The sequence below is a fragment of the Grammomys surdaster genome, unplaced genomic scaffold (assembly GCF_004785775.1).
Source record: "Grammomys surdaster isolate TR1022 unplaced genomic scaffold, NIH_TR_1.0 174, whole genome shotgun sequence".
NCBI classification, from domain to species: Eukaryota; Metazoa; Chordata; class Mammalia; order Rodentia; family Muridae; genus Grammomys; species Grammomys surdaster.
In genome coordinates, this window is record NW_021604622.1 from 1,101,568 (window position 1) to 1,113,517 (window position 11,950).

Consider the following 11,950-nt stretch of genomic DNA (forward strand, 5'->3'; position numbering starts at 1 on the left):
CAACCAGATTCTCCAGGGACACAGAGAGCCTGCCTCTGTACTTGATCTGTGCCTTGAAGCCAGATGCATTTTGTCAGTTACACAGACCCTTGCTGCAGCCAGCTGGGACCATTTGGAAGTTGCAGATATGTTTCTGGGAAGTGTATCTGTTAATAAAAAAAAAAAAACAGTAAATGTCTTCAGTTCAGTATTTAAGCAATTTCCAACCAAAGGAGACTCTGTAACGAAAGGGCTAAACCTCTTTACTATTTTAATCTACTAAACTGACTGAATGTTTTCATGATTCTCTTAAAGGGTATTATAAAGCAGATTCTGAGATTGGTTTGTTGACAGGATACTTCTTGATCTATTTCCTGTTTTTATAACTAAATACTTGAGACTCAGACCTTCAAAATGTAAAATTGTATTTGCCTCATAGTTCTGAAAACTAGGAAGTACAAGAGCGTGGTACCAGCATCCACGTAATATCCATAAGAGTTTTTCTTTAAGTGTCATGACACAGGATATCACCTGGTGAGACACCATAAATATGGTAGTGCAAATCTTTCTTCTGTGTCATATAAAAACCGCTAGTGCTAAAAATAGGCGCCCCATTCTCATTACTTAATCTGTTCTTTAGAGTCCTGACCTCCAAATAGTACTATGTATGATGGATTCCAAACTTTCAACTAAATGATAACACTAATGTATGATAACTACTAAATTTTGTGAGGGTGAATTTAAGCTGTAATAGATCTGGATGTAGTTCTGTCTGTGAAAAGTAAATTCTATGTTCAAGAATGGATTTTTTTTATTGGATATTTTATTTACATTTCAGATGTTATCCCCTTTCCCCATTCCCCACCCTACCCGGGAACCCCAACCCATCCCCCTTCCTCCTGCTTCTATGAGGATCTGCCCCCATCCACCCACTCCCACCTCCCCGCCCTCAAATTCCCCCACACTCGGCATCCAGTCTTCATGGGACCAAGGATCTCCTCTCCCACCTATACCTAACAGGGCCATCCTCCCCTACATATACAGCTGGAGCCATGGGTCCCTCCCTATGTGCTCCCAGGCTGGTGGTTTAGACCCTGGGAGCTCTGGTTGGTTGGTATTGTTGCTCTCCTCATGGGGCCACAAACCCCTTCAGCTCCTTCAGTCTTTTTTCTAACTCCTCCATTGGGTACCCCTTGATCAGTTCAATGGTTAGCTGTGAGCATCCGCCTCTGAATATGTCAGACTCTGGCAGACCTCTAAGGAGACAGCTATATCAGGCTCCTGTCAGCATGCTCTTCCTGGCATCCATATCAGCGTCTGCCATTGATGACTGCACATGGGGAGAACGGATTTTTTTTTTTTTCTGAAAACAAAATGAAGCATAACATTTATGGTCCCACATTCATCTTTTTTTGTCTTTTTTTGTCTTTGACTTCCACAGATTAATCACAAAAAGTGACTTCACATGCCACAGCTTGCATGTGAAGTCAAAGGACTGTGAATCTGTTCTCTTCCACCATGTGAGTTCTGCAAGCACTTTTGCCCACTGAGCCATCTTGATGCCCAGTTTTCAGTTTTCTTTTTTTCTTTTTTTTTTAAATTGGTTATTTTATTTATTTACATTTCAAATGTTATCCCCTTTCCCAGTTTCCCCTCTAGAAACTCCTTATCCCATCCTTCCTCCTCTTGTTTCTATGAAGGTGCTTCCCCTACCCACCCACCCTCACTCCCACCTCATCAATGTAGCATTTTCCTATGCTGGGGCATCGAGCTTTCACAGGACCAAGGGCCTCTCCTCCCATTGATGCCTGACAAGGCTTTCCTCTGCCACATATGCAGCTGGAGCCATGGGTCCCTCCATGTGTACTCCTTGGTTGGTGGTTTAACATTGGTTGGTTTTTTTAGGTCTGGGGGTCTGGTTGGTTGATATTATTTTTCTTCCTATGGCAGTTTTCTTTTTTCTAAGAGTTATTTTATTTCATGTGTATGAGTGTTTGCGTGCATGTAGGTATGAGTATCGTCCATGTGCATGCCTGGGATTCTCAAAGGCCAAAAGAGGGCATTAGATTCCCTTGAACTGGAGTTACGGATAGTTGTAAGTCACCGCATGGATTCTAGGGACTGAATCACTCTTCAAGAGCAGCAAGTGTTCTTAACTGCTGAGCCATCTCTCCAACTCTGTTTCAGCTTTTTCAAGAAGCAGACTCATAAAATGTATCACCACAGTCTCAGCCGTGATGCAGAACTCACTGCTTCCTTTGTTATGATCCTGGAGGAAGCAGTAAGTATACTTAATCTCTGGCAGCATCTGAGACAGAAGAGAAGAAAAGAGAAATGTTACCTTCCTGAGTTAGGATTCAGAAGTGCAGACAGACCTAACAGAACCATGACTGTAGCAAACCCACAGAGTGTAAAATCTGGGAAGGAAAAGGACATTATTTCATTGAAGGGATAAATATTCTTCCCAGCTCAAAAGCCTGGGCTTACGTGAATCTACCTTCCTAAGCCAAGTGACTGAGTACCCCAAGGAGAAAGTTAAGTCTCCACCCAGGCTACTCATTCCATTCTCTTGACCAGAAGGAAATAGCTTTACCTTGATGGACCTTTAATGCTACAATGTCACATGGGTGCTTATCTGTTTGGAATTCCAACAGGGAAACCATTAGGATAAGAGCTTTCAATATAGATGCGGTCTGCACTGCTGGCAGTTTGGCTGCTGGCAAAAGCTCTGTGGACGTTTTCAACGGTCCGTTGGAAACTAGTGTGCAGAAAGCTCTTAAGGAAGAACAGGAACTGTGGGTCGGGATGAGTCAAACGGAGGTCATGTATACGTACAGGGAAGGAACTGGAAGCGTAACTTGGAATTTTTCAGTTGAAAGAAAAAAAAGACAGCCAAAGCCTTTCTTTACAAGATAGACAAAAAGTCTAAAGAGATTCTCAGAACTTAGCGATTAAGCAGGATTTCAAGTCTGACTCTGAGAAGTGAAGGAATTGACAGTAAGCTAATGAGGAAGGAAATCGCAATTTAAAGAGGAAGAAGTAACTCTGAAGAGTGACATTTGTGCTCTGGGGAAGCACCCAGGGTATTCCTGCAAGTAGAGGTGTCTTCAGCAAGACCGAGGTCACCCCACTTATGTAAGTAGAGCTATCAGTGTGAAAAAACACAGCTGGAGTCATGGAATCTTCTGGCAACTGATCTTTTTTTTTTATTATTTTTATTTTTTTTAGGTTTTTCGAGACAGGGTTTCTCTGTGTAGCCCTGGCTGTCCTGGAACTCACTCTGTAGACCAGGCTGGCCTCGAACTCAGAAATCTGCCTCTGGCAACTGATCTTAATGAAGCATAAAACATAAGAAACATCCCATTTGGGGAGCAAGAAATCAAAAAAAAAACACCAAAAAAAATCAATATTATAGAAATACGTAAACAGAAGGAAGCAATGTCATTAAGGTAGTTCAGGGAACTTCAAGGAGAAGAGTCCAGTTGGTAATGAGAAACGGAGGTCAGAGGGAAGAGATACTAAGGAACACCACGCCACCCCAGGATAGCACACTTGTTGGTAAACTTAAAAAAAACATGTTCCAACTTTTTTTTTTTTTTTTTGCCACAGGCTCTAGTACTGCAAGATACTTCCAGGAAGAAGAAAAAAACTTAATTTATGGCTTAATTAGAGTGTAAGTGTATAAAATAAAATTAGACTGGGAAGCTTCCAAGATCCCGACTTTAGGGGCCTGGTGAGGTCAGGCTTTGTTCTCTAAGGAAGAAGCAAGCTCATGTGGAATGGAAAACGGCCAGCAGCATCCTTGGCCTTGTAGGGATGCCAGCAGGTCCTGCACTACTCATGATCGTCAAAATGTCTCCTGATGCCAAATGTCCCCTGAGACAAAATGCCCATCACATCCCTGGATCGAGGATTTCTGCTTCACCCTCTTTTCCTGGGAAATGCCCTGGTTCGTATCCTCGGTGCATTGTAAAATACTCTGAAAGTCTTGCCGAGAGCAGTACTTGGATTGAACCTCTTTAGCTCAGACTTCCCAAGTTCATTTGACATGCCCCACACTCCCATTTATAACCAGGTTACTGCGTGAGCATTTTTGAATCCGTAGAGGGGGAAAGCAGGTTTCTGCCTACCAGGGAGGGGTCAGCCAGAGCACAGCCCTCATCTTCTCTGTCACCCAGCAGCCTTTACCCATTTCTCCTCACTTCCCTGGGATCTGACAGCATCCACTATTCCTGGGAAACTTTTAGGCCACTTGTGATAGCAGGACACTGTTTTGTTCCACCACAAGTATCTACATGGACCCAGCATGCGCTTCTGTGCGTGGATGTTCTATTTGAAGGGTAATGGTTTAGCGTGCCTATTTAATTTACTAATCACTTTATTGAATTGGGAACAAAACTGGAACAATTCAATTCCAGTAAATCCAGCTGCCTTTGGGAGTTGGGGAAGAACAAACTTCCTTGGGAAGAATAAATCCTCCCTTTTTCTCTTTTGCACTGAGACTAACAGGTCAGAATTGAACTTGCCAGGAAGTGGAGCGAAGAAGCAACAGCATCCTCTAGTGGCATGGGACTCCAGGCTCTACAGTTAAACCACTCAGGAGCCAGCAAATCTTCCTAAGCTCCCGGGCAGGAGCTTGTTAGGCTAATAAGTACTCCAGGTGGTATCTCTTCTCCTTTAAAGTGCCACTGTGTGAATAGTTTGAGAATGAAAAATGGCTGCCAGGCAACGCTTTGTCCAAAGGAAGATTTCAGCAAAATGATGTTGTTAAGCACGTTATCATCATGCGGAGTAAGACGCCCCGTGCATCCTTGCTGATAACACCGCACTAAACACGGATTTGTGCGTTAAGGAAGCTCACAAAAGTTCTCTTGACACCTTGTTTCGCATGAGAACGTTGCTTAAAGTTTAGATATTTGAAAAAATATTTAGAGGACTCTTCGCCTCCCTCTGGACGGAAGTCCACCCTAGACAAGCCTTTGCCCTGGATGCTCCAATGGCTGCAGACGGCAAAAGTCAGATTAGAATCAGGAGGTAATATTATGTCACTACAGTTTCCAAGAGTGGCTGGCACTTACTAAAAATAGGAGAAGGCCTGGATTCGTTTGTGTTTCTGAACACGTTAGGAATTTCCTTGCTGTTGTTGCTGTTGCTGTGTGCAGTACTTACCTTGAAGTTGCCTGCAAGCCCGAGATACCTTTCTTTTGGTTTAAATTGGAATTAAGTGAAACAGCTCTGAAAAGGAGGCAGACTGCTCAGATGCCTGTGGTTCTTGGAGGACACTGAATAAAGTCAAGCAGGTCACGTGCCAAAAGACAAGTTTCTTTATTTCATGTATACTTAAAATTGTGATGACTCCAACCTGGCAGCATACACTAGCTAGCTGGTCGGAGGCCTCCGAGACATATATAACAGAGGACTGCCTGGTCTGGCCTCAGTGAGAGAAAGTATGCCTAACCCTCGAGAGACTTGAGGCCCCAGGGAGTGGGAAGGTCTGGCTGGGGGGGAGGGAGGGGAGTGCGAAGGGGGGGGGGGGGAGTTGGGGACAACCTCTTGTGAGACGGGGGGAGGGGGGGAGGAGGAATGGGATGTGGAACTCTGGGTGAGTAGGTAATGACTGGACTGTTAAAAAATAAATAAAAGTAATAAAAAATAAAATACAATTATGGTGTCTAATAAAAGGTATGGATTAAAAAAAAAGAGTGCAGCATGCAAAGTTCCTTTTTAAAAAAAAATCAATCGCTTCTGGAAAACGACAAGCTGTCCCATAATTTTAATCTTTATGTCTTCAAACTGTTTTTAAGTCCTTAATACTGTATACATTCATCAATATCTTCATCATCATCATCACCATCATCATCATCTATTTACTAAAGGTAAATAAAGATGTAAAGTCCTCAATTGTAAAACCTTTTTTTAAAGTTTCATTTATTTATATATTTTATGTGTATGAATATTTTGCCTTATATGCATATATACTTTGTGTTCCATGTATGTGCCTGGTGCCCAAGGAGGCCAGGAGAGAGCACTGGATCCTAATATTCCTAATGACATTCTATTATATAGATTGGCATCTAGCCCAGTTGCCATCAGAGAGGCTCCTTCCAGCAACTGATGGAACCCGATGCAGAGACCCACAGTCAAACACTAGGCGGAGCTTCAGGAATCCTTTGGAAGAGGGGGAAGAAGGATTGTAGGAGCCTGAGGGGTCAAGGACACTACAAGAAAACTCAAACAATCAATCAACCTGAGCCTTTGGGGGCTCACAGAGACTGAACCACCTACCAGAAAGTATGCACAGGACTGCCCCAGGCCCTTCGAATATAGTTACAGCTGTGTAACTTGGTCTTCCTGTGGGACTCCTAACAGTGGGAGCAGAAACTGTCTCTGATTCTGTTGCCTGCCCTTGGGACCCCTCCCCCCTACTGGCTTGCCTTGTTTAGCCTTAATAGGAGAGGAGGTATCTAGTCTTACTACAACTTGATATGTCAAGACTGACTGATACCCATTGAGGTCTGCCCTTTTCTGAAGAGAAACAGAGAAAGAGTAGATAGGGGCAGAGACTAGGAGGAGAGGAGTGTGGGACTGTGTAAGGGTATCTTGGTTCTTGGCTGGGCATGGGCCTGGAACCCCAAGACTCCAAGGGAGAAATGGCAGATGTTTGGCCACGTCCTCAGAACCCAGAGTCCTGACATGCAGTCTAGTCTCCATGGACCTACATTGTTCGGTCATGTAGGCCATTACAGCCCCTCCCAAAGTGCACAGGTAGATGACGTGACTACAGGCCTCAGGCCCTAGAGAGATTTATATACTAATGAAGGCCAGAGGGCAGAGCCAATTAAGCATTCTTCCCCAGACCGCCCCCCTTTCTCCCTCCCTATTTAACTCAGGTCTGCCCTGAGTTTCAGGGGGGTACATCCAGATGCATCTACCATCTGCCATGAAAATAAACCCTTTGGAACCAAGGACTTTCTTGTATCATTGGGGCCTGCCACCACCAAAGCCTCCAGCCTCTGGAACCTTAGACTTTCTCCTGTTTGTGGGACCCGCCGGCGTGGAAAGTCTCTGGGAATCCACCACTGCAGCCTTTTTTCCGACAGAGGAGGGAGGGGAAATTGCAGAAGTGATATAAAACAAATGAAATTAAAATTTAAAAATTAATAACAATAGTTCTTTAAAGTCTGCCTTGGACTGTTGAGTGAATTCAAGGCTAATCTGGATAATTTAGAGAGATCAAATCTCCAAATAAAGAGTAAAAATGAGACTGAGGATGTAGTTTAGTGCTAAAGGACTGACTAACACGAAAGAAGCCCTAGGTTTATGCCCAGGACTGGGATACGTTCATCTTCAGGTATAGAGATGGTAGGTAGACAAATAGATAAATACTTCATATCTCAAAGAAGCAGAGGAGAAAAGGCAAATAAAGAGGAAAAACAGAGGAGGGTAAAGCAGAGGAAGAGAAGAGGAGGAAGAGGCAGAAGAGCAAGGGAGTTAGATGAACAGGGAGAGGAGACAGAGTCATCTCCAAAACAGTTGGCACTCAATGTGTATCAGTGAGTTAAAGAGTAACATGGGAGTATCTTCTCTCTATCCAAAGTAAATTGAGATGACACTTGGGTGGGGTGAAACAGACCCATGCAAATGGATGTACAATGTTTTACTAGAAGTGGGTCTAAAACCACTTCTCTCTCAGGGTTGCACCTGTGTTTGTAGCCATAAATAGACACAAACACAGATATAGATATAGACAGTGCCTATAGATGGTAATGGAGACCTTTTAATGTTACCATTTTGAATTATATATTCAATGGTAATTTGATTTAAAAAATCTTCCTCATAGACTCTTCAAGAGTCTAAACACAGATACTATATATACAATTCTGAATATCCAAAGGAAATTAAGTCAGGATCCCAAAGAGATACATTTCCATGTCCATGTTCAGTAGCACTACTCATGAAGGTTAAGATATAAAATAGAGAAGAAAGCCAGGACGTAGTGCAAGGCCATCCTCCCAACAGGCCTGTGTCTCATGCCTGCCCTTTCCTACGTGCTTTTATTGCATTTCCAACTATCATCCATCACCATCAAGAAGAATGTGAGGAGCCAGTGTGAACAGCCTGTCAGCCGACCGTCTGGAAAAGCTAGGAGAAGCAGAGCACTGGCAGATTCCACTCGGGCGAAGATTTTGCTCTTTGAAAATGTGATTTGTTTTTAGAATGTACGGAGTCGAGGGGCTGCAGGCTTACATCCGAAAGCATGTGGAGCGGTCTCATGAGTTTGAGTCCCTGGTACCGCCAGGACCCCCGCTTTGAAATTTGCATGGAAGTCATTCTTGGATTGGTCTGCTTCCGGCTAAAGGGCTCCAACCAGTTGAATGAAATTCTCTTACAAAGAATAAACAGCGCTAAAAAAAATCCACTTGGTTCCGTGCAGTCTCCGAGACGAGTTTGTGCTGCGCTTTGCTGTGTGGCCTGGGAGCACATCAGAAATCTAGCAAGCAGTGTGCTGAGGGCAGAGAAAGAGTGAATGAAAACAGAGGTGCCTCAGAGATCAAAAGTTGAAAAGAAATTTATCTGAAAACTGGAAAGAGAAAAATAACCACCACTCCGTCTTCGTGAAACCATGGTTATATGTGGCGTCACGTGTGTCTCCAAAATTAACCAGAAACCTCTGATTGACTTTTCGGTTACTTATCAATGAAGAAATATTTTCTATATTATCCAGGGAGAAATGTTTTCTGTGTGGAAAGCTAGCATCAATGACTCTAACTTCTGAATTTTGTGTGGCTGAATTTCTGTTGATAATAAGGTATCTTTGTGCTCATAAAACCATTGGTGGCAGAAAAGCCTTATAGAAATATTTTCCAGAGCAGTCTTTGGTCTTACCTTCAGAGTATCTATGGCTGTTAACTTGTCCTCTGTGTGACTAAATACTTAATAAACAACCTATGTGTAATACTAAAAAAAAAAAAAATATGGAATAGGCCTAGATGTCCAACCATAGAAAAATGATCGAATAAAATATGCCTATATATACCATGCAGCATGCATGATTCATCCAAAAAGAAGAATAAAACAAAAAAAAAGAAGAAGAAGAGGAAGAAGAAAACCCTGTCATTTGATGAAAAATACATGAAACTAGAGGAGAACATTGTGTTAGGTAAGAAAAAGTCAGATAGAGTAGCTGAGTAAAATATATATTCTCTCATATGTACAAGCCAAAGAAAAGTTAAAAGCAAAGCTAAAAATGGTGAATCTGGGAAGAGAAGTGGTAGGGAGGAGGGGAGCTTCTAGGAATGGGAGGGAGAAGGGTTCAGTCAGAGGGTAACTAGAATACATTATACAAATGTTTGAAATTTTCAAAGAATAAATTTAATTAGTTTTTAAAAGCACAACCCAGGTTACCCATGACCACACACACCATGCTGTTTGATTGTTTGTGAGTGGGACTGAGTTGCCCAGGTTGGCTTCATTCATCCTTTCTATGTAGTTCAGGCTGGCCATGAACTCCTGATCCTTCTGCCTCCACTTCCCAAGGGTGAGGACTCACAGAGATACACACGTGGATAAAAGCTTTTCATTTCATGAAATTCAGTTTATCTAATTAGGCCGAGGCACCCGCCCACAGCTTTAATCCCTGGACACTTTGGAAGCAGAAGCCAGCAGGTCTCTGTTGAGTAGACCAGGACAGTCTAGTCTACATAGTGAGTTCCAGGACAGCCAGAGTTGAGTAGAGAGGCCCTTTCTCAAACAATAATAAATAAATAAACAAGCGAACAACAATTTTAAAAAAGACAGGTCATAAAAGAGAGCAAAGAAAGGTACAGAAGATGCTTTGAAAGGTGGAACGGAAATGGAGAAATAATATAAATACATCATAATCTTAAAAGATAAAAATAAACATTTTTAAAGCCACTGACTACAGATATAAAGGTCTATTTTGTCTCTGTGTGTCTACATGTATGTGGTTAATATCTGTGGGAAGGCCGGGGCACCATGCTGTTTCAATTATTTCAGCTATATAATACATTTGAAATCAGAACAACCTCAGCTTTACAACTACTTTTTCTTTCTGAAGATTATTTGCAACTTCATGTGAATTCTTTGCATGTGTCGGCTACTCCTTTTTTTGAGACTGTAATACAATTACAACATTTCTTCCTTCCCTTTCCTTCTTCCAAGCCCTTCCAAGCACCTCTCCCTACTCTCCTTTGAATTCACGGCCTCTTATTTTCATTAATTGTGATTATATGTACACTCGTATGTGTATATACATATGTACCCCCCCAAATATAACCTGCTCGTTCCAAACATTATCTATTCCATATGTTACTGGTATGTATGCTTTCAAGGATGACCGTTTAGTAGTGAACTACCAATCGGTGTGCTCTTCCATGGGGAAGACCACCTCTCCCACTCCCAGCTCTCCCCTGGGGAGGACCACCTCTCCCACTCCCAGCTCTCCCCTGAGGAGGACCACCTCTCCCACTCCGAGCTCTTCCCTGGGAAGGACCACCTCTCCCACTCCCAGCTTTCCTAAGTTGCCTATAGTTCTTTGTGTGAGCTTGAGGTCTCGACGGCTTTTCCTCATTTGCACCGGGATGTCCGTTGATGTCCTGTGAGTTTTAGGATGTGCTTTCTCAGCTCTCCAATAAAGGCCATTGGGATTTGGGTGAAGATCACTGTAGCCTCTCAACTGTCATGGGAAGTATTAGCATCTTAACTAGATTTTAGTTTCTGCAACATTTTGAATATATTTGAAACTTTTTGGATAAATTTATTTCATAGCATTTTGCTCTTTTTTGTCTTATTATAGATACATTTTTTCCCTTTCAGGGGTCTGGCAAGATAGTTCAGTGGGTAAATGCACTTGCTTAGAACCCATGGGAAAAGGAGAGACCCAAATCTTAAAAGTTTCCTGTGACATCACTCACACATGCACACCTCATGTGACCTCACTTACATGTGCACACCCATATCCACATAAATGCACACATCACACATGCAATAATTATTTCTAAATTTCCCTTTTATAGTATTTAGTTTTACTCTATAGACATAAAGCTAGTTTTCACATTAACTAGCACATTGGATCTAATAGTTTTGTATGTGAATTACTTACTATTTTCTATACGGACCTTTTCTTCTTTCTCTCCAATTTGGGTTCTTTGAATTTTTTTTTCCTATCTAAAACCCCCACTTTGGCATTGACTAGAAGTAAGAAGATCTTTGATCTTGTTTCTCATCTTAGGAGAATAGATTTTGGTTCTTTAACTGAATATGATGCTATGCACGCTGTTTCATAGATTAAAAAATTGGAAATTTCATTTTTGAAAATTTATTCTACCTCATTTTGTCATGTTTTATTTTTTTTTATTTTTTTTTTGGCTCTTTACAGTTTATTGCATGAAGGAGTTACACTAGTCCAAGTTAAAAGCGGACCCCAAATGATTACATTATACAAGCTGTGAGGTTTTTAAACTTGTGACAAGGGACAGAAGGGAAATTCTACTCATTGCAAGGAAATCCTCACTTAAGCTTCCGAGAGCCACAAGCACTTAAAACCCATGAACCTTCAGCTGGTCGTCCTTAGCCAGTCCAATCTCTATCAGGAACTGGCATATGTTCTTGCGCTGGTCACCCTGTAGCTGAATTACTTCTCCATATTCTGGATGCTCAATTACAGTACCATTGCAGGCAAATTTCTTCTTAAACGCCTTCACTAGTTTCTTTTTATCGTAATCATCAGCGATCCCCTGGACGGTTGTAAGGGTCTTCCTGCCGTTTCTCTGTTGAATTCTTATATGGATATAATCCTCAGTGCCAGCAGGAAGCAGGTCATTACCCTTACTTGCATCAGCAAAGGGGTCGAAAGAGTGGAGGTTCTGGATAGCGGACATACGATACGATTCCTTTTCCTCGGTGGAAACGGCCTGCGGAAGGCGGCTGCGGGAGAAGGCGGGCGGGGGGG

At 42.4% G+C, this 11,950-nt stretch overlaps 1 pseudogene across 1 annotated transcript; it reads right to left on the minus strand.

Moving 5' to 3' along the window:
- Nucleotides 1-11,352: 11,352 nt before the first annotated feature.
- On the minus strand, nt 11,353-11,944 carry LOC114621418 (annotated as a pseudogene). The gene has a single exon (XR_003711417.1). The product of XR_003711417.1 is annotated as a eukaryotic translation initiation factor 1 pseudogene (transcript).
- Nucleotides 11,945-11,950: the final 6 nt, after the last annotated feature.